A 9,992-nucleotide genomic window follows, 5' to 3' on the forward strand; every position below is an offset into this window, starting at 1 on the left:
TTGGTTGTCCACAAAATAAAAAAAAAGACATCATTTCATTCTTGGATCGAGCTCCATTTGTATTGAAATATACTGAAAACCGACGTGAACGCCCGTTTTCAGTATATTCCAATACAAAATTGGCAGTCCACAAAATAAAAAAAAAGACATCATTTTTTTCTTGGATCGAGCTCCACTTGTATTGAAATATACTGAAACCCGACTCAAACACCCGTTTTCAGTATATTCCAATGCAAATTGGCAGTCCACAAAATAAAAAAAAGACATCATTTCTTTCTTGGATCGAGCTCTATTTGTATTGAAATATACTGAAAACCGACTCAAACACCCGTTTTCAGTATATTCCAATACAAATTGGCAGTCCACAAAATAAAAAAAAAGACATCATTTCTTTCTTGGATCTAGCTCCATTTGTATTGAAATATACTGAAAACCGACGTGAATGCCCGTTTTCAGTATATTCCAATACAAAATTGGTTGTCCACAAAATAAAAAAAAAGACATCATTTCATTCTTGGATCGAGCTCCATTTGTATTGAAATATACTGAAAACCGACGTGAACGCCCGTTTTCAGTATATTCCAATACAAAATTGGCAGTCCACAAAATAAAAAAAAAGACATCATTTTTTTCTTGGATCGAGCTCCACTTGTATTGAAATATACTGAAACCCGACTCAAACACCCGTTTTCAGTATATTCCAATACAAATTGGCAGTCCTCAAAATAAAAAAAAGACATCATTTTTTTCTTGGATCGAGCTCTATTTGTATTGAAATATACTGAAAACCGACTCAAACACCCGTTTTCAGTATTTTCCAATACAAATTGGCAGTCCACAAAATAAAAAAAAGACATCATTTCTTTCTTGGATCGAGCTCTATTTGTATTGAAATATACTGAAACCCGACTCAAACACCCGTTTTCAGTATATTCCAATACAAATTGGCAGTCCACAAAATAAAAAAAAGACATCATTTTTTTCTTGGATCGAGCTCTATTTGTATTGAAATATACTGAAAACCGACTCAAACACCCGTTTTCAGTATATTCCAATACAAATTGGCAGTCCACAAAATAAAAAAAAAGACATCATTTCTTTCTTGGATCTAGCTCCATTTGTATTGAAATATACTGAAAACCGACGTGAATGCCCGTTTTCAGTATATTCCAATACAAAATTGGTTGTCCACAAAATAAAAAAAAAGACATCATTTCATTCTTGGATCGAGCTCCATTTGTATTGAAATATACTGAAAACCGACGTGAACGCCCGTTTTCAGTATATTCCAATACAAAATTGGCAGTCCACAAAATAAAAAAAAAGACATCATTTTTTTCTTGGATCGAGCTCCACTTGTATTGAAATATACTGAAACCCGACTCAAACACCCGTTTTCAGTATATTCCAATACAAATTGGCAGTCCACAAAATAAAAAAAAGACATCATTTCTTTCTTGGATCGAGCTCTATTTGTATTGAAATATACTGAAAACCGACTCAAACACCCGTTTTCAGTATATTCCAATACAAATTGGCAGTCCACAAAATAAAAAAAAAGACATCATTTCTTTCTTGGATCTAGCTCCATTTGTATTGAAATATACTGAAAACCGACGTGAATGCCCGTTTTCAGTATATTCCAATACAAAATTGGTTGTCCACAAAATAAAAAAAAAGACATCATTTCATTCTTGGATCGAGCTCCATTTGTATTGAAATATACTGAAAACCGACGTGAACGCCCGTTTTCAGTATATTCCAATACAAAATTGGCAGTCCACAAAATAAAAAAAAAGACATCATTTTTTTCTTGGATCGAGCTCCACTTGTATTGAAATATACTGAAACCCGACTCAAACACCCGTTTTCAGTATATTCCAATACAAATTGGCAGTCCTCAAAATAAAAAAAAGACATCATTTTTTTCTTGGATCGAGCTCTATTTGTATTGAAATATACTGAAAACCGACTCAAACACCCGTTTTCAGTATTTTCCAATACAAATTGGCAGTCCACAAAATAAAAAAAAGACATCATTTCTTTCTTGGATCGAGCTCTATTTGTATTGAAATATACTGAAAACCGACTCAAACACCCGTTTTCAGTATATTCCAATACAAATTGGCAGTCCACAAAATAAAAAAAAGACATCATTTCTTTCTTGGATCGAGCTCCATTTGTATAGAAATAGCCTAGAAATCAGTTCGAACGCCCGTTTTCAGTATATTGTAATACAAATGAAATGACATGAAAAAATGCAAAAAGAGGAAAAGTAGCCTATCTTGACGGAAATTCTTTTCCAAAAGGGGAAAACTTGTATCCAGGTTTGCCCACAGCACGGCCGGAACTCAAGCGAAACTCGATAGGTTGAAATCGATCCATTAAATAACATTCTTAAAAAACAGTAAAGTTTTATTCACATCTAAAACTCAAGCGAAACTCGATAGGTTGAAATCGATCCATTAAATAACATTCTTAAAAAACAGTAAAGTTTTATTCACATCGAGTCGGCTGGGAAAAGTTTCTGAAAAATAAATTACCCCCCTTTTTAGTCTGAAAATTTGAAAATTGATGTCTTCAATTTTTGAAAAATTGAAGACATCAATTTTCAGACTAAAAAGGGTTTTTTTTTTTTTTTTTTTTTTTTTTTTTTTTTTTTTTTTTTTTTTCAGCCAGAGAAATTTTTCTCCGGCTCTCAGAAATTTTTCCGCAGTCGACTGGATGAATAAAACATCCCCGTTTCTTTAAGAATGGGCTCACTGTTAACTATTTCAGCATTCGACGTTTCGCGTCCAATAATAACTGCCGGGTGTTCAAGAATGCAGATGCACCTACTAGATTTTCTACAGAGAAGCTTGACTGGATGGAGAGAGTGGATAACTTTTTCCAAGATTCTCGACTTTGGACCGTCAAGAGGTAATGGATCTTTTTGTTTTTTTTTCTTTTAAGAAAATTTATGGATACATTCATTTCTTTTTGAATGGACCTAGAAAAATAGGACAAAGTTCTTTTCCAAGATTGGATGAGAGAGGGACCCAAAAAAAATGGGTCTCGGAAGGAATCGAATGCATTTGCACTCATTCCTTCCAAGACCCATTTTTTTGGTCTCCTGATTCGTCTCTCTCTCTCTTCTCAGTCCATTTCCATAAATATAGGGAAAGCGGAGAACCTTTCCCTACTTATTTCTAAAAATCTTTTCTTTATTTTTTTTTCTCCTGAGTTTATGTATATATCAATTCAAATACTTTTGAGAACGGTCATCCCAATTCTCTGTCGTCTTTTCGGTTTCATCGTCCCAACACTCAGTGGACATAGTCTCAGTCGATTTTGGAGCATGGGTCGTCCGTTCATTGTCCCAACATTCAGTGGACATAGTCTCAATAGATTTTGAAGCATGAGTCGTCTGTTCATTGTCCCAACACTCAGTGGACATAGTCTTAGTGGATTTTAGAGCATGAGTCGTCCGTTCATTGTCCCAACACTCAGTGGATTTTGTCTTTGGATCCTCTGAAGATATTTTGGGGGTCTCATGAGATTCTTTGGAAGGTTCGTCCCAACAGGCTGCTGGATCGTAATGGGGAATATTTTCAGGTATGTCTCCCCAACCCTCCGTCTTCCTCGAGTTATTGGAGGAAGTTGACGAAGTAGAAGAACCCATCAAGTTTAAAGGCGTATGCTCATCCGGATGTTCCATCACTTGGAAACAGGACAGATTATCCCATTTCTGGATGAGGTAATCGTACGCTTTTGAGGACGGATCCTTCTCTAACTGATCGTAGGCCTTATCAAAAGCTTGCAGAGGATTGTCTGCTTCCTCCTGAATCCTCTCCTCTTTCTCCGTTCCGTCTGGATAGACGTGATTGATATGAAAATCTCCTTCCGTAATATGCCATCGATAGTTGCGCACTTTGTTTTCGGCACAATGGAAATATTTCATCCTTTGATGATGTCGGGCACATTTTTCCCGATACTTCCAAATGATTCCATCTGGCACATAAATTTCCGTCACGGGTTTTTGATAATCCAAGGCTTTAGCAAAGAATTTAGCTTTCTGGCATCCCACCACATAAATCGTGGAGAAGCTGTGAGTGAGCGATTGGAGAATGCGTCCTAAATGGTTGTAGGGAATATGACCCTCGTTCCAACGAAGTCCGTGCCGGTTTCTCGTCAGCCAGGCATTTGTCTTTTGATTTTTTTCACTCAGTTGGTGGAAGGGGTCAGGAGGAGCAAACGTCAACGATCCCACGGTTAAAAAATCTTTTGTCGCATAGCCCAATTCTTTTAAAACGTAGGTAAATTCACCCTTCTTGTGGTTGTAGGACTGGAAACCCTCTAGATCGAGCACGATAAAGTTTTCTGAACACGCCATGGCGATGAATACGGTGATGTCTTCCACAAACAGGAGCAAAAAAGAGAATCGAAAAGGTATATATGTATAACAGGGAAGATCTAGAAAGGGAAGAAAAACAATAAAACGTTTTAGAGTCGTCGTCTTGAAAGAGACATTTTTCTTTTCAAAGGGTTAAGAAGTTTCAAAGTTTCAAAGGTCTTTTTAAATGAAGTTATGATTAAACCATATTCATAGGACCAAAGGGACTTACCAGCTCAGTTCACGTCTTCTTCTGTTCTCTGAAGAAATCTCGCGGAGAACACACACTTTTATACTCGTGCGACATCTGTCGGGATCGCGACCCCATCTAAATGTCAGGGTCATTCCAACCTCTTAAAAGGATCGGAATGAAAGAAACACTTTGATAAAAAATATATTTATGAAAAGATATCTGAGGGTCGTGAGAACATTTTCTCTCCCACCCCCCGCCTATTTCAAAAAAAAAAAAAAATAAAAAGTCTTTCTTGGATCGCGTCAAGATTACAAAACAATTCACAGGACTTGTTTATCTCGATCTCGTCAGGGTCACCGTTTCACATAAGAAGATGGATGGACCCTGAACTTTAGACATGATAAAAATTAACTCTACCCGCCTTTTGTCTGGGAATAGGGTCTCACCGTTTCTAAAAATAGACCAGATCCCATTCTTGGAATTCTATTCTTTAGGAAAGGAGGAGTGATGGTCTATTTTTAGAAAGTGTGAGACAACATTCCCAGACAAAAAGGGGGGTAGAGTTAATTTTTATCATGTCTAAGACATGATAAAAATTAACCAAAAGTTTTTTTTTTCTTTTTTTCTAAGACTGAAAATTTTTTCTGAGAGAGCTGAGAAAGATTTTTCCTCCCAATCTTTTTCGACGATGAAAAGGGAAAAACTACTGATCCGATCTCCCTACGCTTTAGGGAAAAAAATACTTATGAAATATTCATGTGTTGAAATTGACTATTCAAATAAGTGACATTTTGTTTCTCATTGGAACTGTTCAACGGCGAGTCCACTCGTCTCATTCTTTGGGGTAGGGGATGAAAGTACAGCGGTTTGTTGAAATCGATGATAGTTTCCTCTTTAGTCGGCGGAACTGTAAATCTATCCCGTCTTAACTCTTCTAATCTCTTTGAAAGTCTTTCCACTTGCTCTGCTAAGGTTTCCTCGGTACTCATGGTCTCTCTTAGTTTAGGGAAGTCTTGACGTATTGGCTAGAGAACAGAGGGTCTTTTTCTCTCTATACATATATAATGTGGGAGCGTGTGATTTATAAATCCTTGTGAAATCTTTCTACGTCTTGTGTAACTTGGAAGATTCGTCTTGTGTAACTTGGAAAATTCTTCTTCTTTTCGTCGATTGGGCTGGAGTTATGGAAAAGAAATGGGATTGGAAAAAAATCAACATATTACAAAAAAAAAGAACTTTTTTTTTTCTATTTTTTTTCTCTAGGGATTTACATACCATTTCATTCATGAACATTCAAGGGTTCTCTCCAAGACCAAATTTTAGAAGAGGACCACAAAGAGTACATTTGAGGATCCTCTTTCAGGTCTAGGTGAGATAAGGGTTGAGACCAATATTCTTGGGTCTCTAAAGCATCCCAACTTAGACATTTATTATTATTATTAGAAAGTTCATCCTCCTCCTCCTCCTCATCGTCGCACGAGTTCTCCTGGGGAGATTCTTCCGCCTCCTCTTCGTCTTCGATACTTTGCTTTCGGAGGGGTAACAATGTAATTTCCGGAAAACGTAACTACCCTCCATCAAATGGTATCGAAAATTTCTCACCTTGTTCTCGGCACAATGAATCATCTTTTGGAAATATTGGTGTCGCGTGCATTTCGACTTGTTCCGCCACTCGGTTTTCCCTGGGATGTAAAACTCGTAAACGGATCGCTGGCAGAGCTTCCTGAAAAATTCGGCTTTATCGTATCCATTGACGTAGATCACCTCCACATTTTCGGTCAGTATTTTCAGGATCGTAGAAAGATGCTCGTAGGAAAGACGACCCTCGGTTTATTGAAGGCCGTGTCGGTTATTTGTAGTCTGGTTGACCACAGCTTGATTGCAAGACGATAAGTCATCGTAATGGACAGGAGGGAGAAAAATCATGGATCCGCATAAGGTTAAATCGCAAGTGATGTAGCCCAGTTCTTTCAAGATGAAACATATATCTCCCGTCTTTGGATCATAACAATGAAAGTATTCCATGTCCAGAACAATGTAGGAATCTTTGAGAGGTTTGGCACTAAAAATGTCCATCTTCTTCAATTGAGGAAAAAAAGAAAACAAAATTCTCTCTCTCTCTCCCGCTGTATGTCCTGAGGGAAAAAATGGATAGCGTTCTCTGGCCGTCTCCTCTTTTATATAGAGAGAGAAGTTTGTACGTGACAGGTCGTATGAATTCTGGGAAAGGTCACATTCGTATATATATTTGTTTTTTGAATAATATCGTGCGTATCTCAATACACATCCATCATCATGATAATAAAGGTCACCTTGGAAAGAAAAAGAAATAAAAAACATGGAACTCGTGCTCGACTTTGAAGGTTTCTACGATTCTCAAGGAGCCTTTATTGTGAAAGAATTGGCTTACGTCACATTGGACGGTACTTCTCGAGGGGTATTTGTTTTTAAACCCCCGTTTCCATGGCAAATGCTCACCGAGAAAGAAAAACGAACCGCTGTGTGGGCGAGTGATTATTATCACGGCTTGTCGTGGTACGAAGGAGAAATTCCGTACAGTTATTTTCCATGGGTGTTAACGATGTTGACGGAACCTTTTGCCATGATTTGGGTGCGAGGAGAAATGAAACGGCAGTTTTTAGAGAAATGGTTGCAAAGATCCATTTATTGCATTTCGGGATCGACGCAAGAGATTCTCAAATACAATGGGATCGAACACATGAATTGTCCTAACCATACAAAAGGTTTTTTCCATTGCGCTCTACAAAAAGCGGTTCGGTATCATTATTATTTAAAGACACAGAGAAAAAATTCGCAAAGTCGATCCTGCACAATTCAATCTTGACAGAACTCATTAAAAAAATACATATATCATGTTACTTCTTCAACAGCACAGATTGTTCTGAAGCGAAACTTGGAATTTTGAAATAATAGATCAGGGAGAAATCATTCTTAATAAAATGGTAAAGTCTCGAATCGGCTGGGAGAAAAAAAATTTCTCAGAGCTGAGATAAAAATTCTCTAATGGAAAAAAAAAAAAAACTTTTGGTTAATTTTTATCATGTCTTAGACATGATAAAAATTAATGACCCTCCCTTTTTGTCTGGGAAGGATGTCTCACCCTTTCTAAAAATAGACCATGACTCATCCTTTCGCTAATGGCAATCATTCCATGAATGAATCACGATTTGTTTTTCAAAAGAGTGAGACAACATTCCCAGAAGAAAAGGAAAGGGGGTCGTTAATTTTTATCATGTCTAAGACATGATAAAAATTAACAAAAAGTTTTTTTTTTTTTTTTTTTTTTTTTTTTTTTGAGTTGTAGAATTTTTCTCAGCTCTGAAAATTTTTTTCCAGCCGACTCGAGACTTTACCATTTATATTTACGAATAGTCTTTGGATTATTTATTTATTTTCTTTTAAAAAGAAAAATTCTGAGCTAGACCTATCTATTGGCTTAACATTCTGGTCATAGAAACAGTCTAGAATCTCATTTAATTTTTCGAGGCTAATGCACGGGTTCTCCAATCAAAAGGGTTACTATAAAGGGATTGGTTTGAATGCATTTATCTGCAAATGTTGTAGGATTCTGTTGTTGAGAAGGGGGTATATTATTATTATTATTATTATTATTATTATTATTATTATGATTGTGGCAGATTCGTTTTCTACATGGAAGTCTAATCTCCTCCGAAGACCTTTTCTGGGGATCGTCGATAGATGGTTTTTCAATAGGAATTGTTTCCCTCGGATCCTCAAGAGATAGAGGGGGGTCCTGTCTTGAGACATGGAGCGGTCTCTCCTCCTCCTCCTCGAGAAGTCTTGAGAAAGGGAGAGGATTTTCGGTTCCCTTATTCTTGAGGGGTCTTGACAAATTGAGAGGTCCCTCCTCTTCGAAAGAGAGAGAAGTTTTGGTTCCCTTATCCTCGAGGGGTTTTGACAAATCGAGAGGTCCCTCATTTTCGAGGGGTCTTGATAAATGGAGAGGTTTTTCATCTTCGAGGGGGTTTGATAAAGGAAGAGGTCCCTCCTTCTCGAGGGGTCTTGATAAATGGAGAGGTTTTTCATCTTCGAGGAGGTTTGACAATGGGAGAGATTTCTCCTTCTCGAGGGGTCTCTCTTCTTCAAGGGGTTTTGAGGAAGGGAGATGTTTTTCATCCTCGACGGGTTTTGACAAACGGAGAGGAATCTGAACAGGCTTCTCCTCATCCCCATCATTATCGAGGAGGATGAGGATAGGCTTTTGGAAAGGTTTTTTCTTTTTCTTCTGAACAGGCTCCTCTTGATGCTCGGGGAGAGGGATGGAGTAGTTGTTCCACCATTCTATTTTTTCTCGCTCGAGGATTTTTTCAAAAGTCGTGGCCTCTCTATGATGAGACGAAGGAGGAGAGTCCTCGAGAAGAATATAATAGGTATTCTTCCCAGTCTTCTCGATCGAGAGAGGTTCGTGCAAACATTTGTGCAACCATTCACTAAAATGAACGAGAATCCCTTTTGTCTTCTCAAGACGATCCATAATCCTATTCATTTGCGAGACGGTTAGAAAGTGGGACGTGTAGAAATATTTGGCTCGTTTCATTAACAAAATTTGTGCATCCAAAGGTGGAATGTCACAAGCCATCAACACGTTTTCGTCGGACAAAAATTCGTCCCGCATCTTTTGATAACTCCCCACGGTATAATAACCCGCACATTTTGAAAAATCGGAGGCTTTCAGGTAAACGACTCCTTGGATGATATAAAAGGAAAGATCAACATATTTATATTTGAAAGGAATACACGTAGTGAGCTGGGGATGCCTCCTCATGATCCACTTGGACAAAAATACGACTTTGGGGCTCTCCCCTTTTATTTATAAAGAGAAAGAGAGTGTGACCTTCCCTTCCCTCCTCCTCCTCTCTCCCTGCTTCCTCTATCTCTGGACGTCCTTCGATTGGAAAGGTTGACTTTGAAAAAAAAAAGAAGGTCATGGTTGGATAATTTTTTGTTTATTAAATTATTACTTTCACTTCCTCATTCCCACACACATTCATCTTTTTAAGAAAAGAAAAAGAGGTCATGGAGATAAGATTTCTTGGAAAGAAGAGAGAGAGAGAGAAAGAAACAAAAAAAAACAAATAAAACGGACGTCATAGAGCCTCTACATGTGTCTGTGTGTGTCTATATATATACAAAAAGGCGAGAGTACTGGGCGAGATCATTTCTTTTCCATTGGGAGCCATGTCGCTATTAGACGTTTTTCCAACTCAACGGATTTCGAACGGGGAGGATTTGAAGACGCTAAAGCAAATCTCCAACTTGAAAATTTTTTTGGCGTGTCATTGTGCGACATTTATTCCGCATTTACCACCTCATCAAGCGATCGTTTCTTTCAACCAAGATGTTGAATCCTCCAACCTGCTCGTTCAGAATATATACAGAAATTTA

The sequence above is a fragment of the Stegodyphus dumicola genome, chromosome 2 (genome assembly GCF_044657685.1).
Source record: "Stegodyphus dumicola isolate Sdum_Otavi_A_Nest chromosome 2, ASM4465768v1".
Lineage (NCBI taxonomy): Eukaryota > Metazoa > Arthropoda > Arachnida > Araneae > Eresidae > Stegodyphus > Stegodyphus dumicola.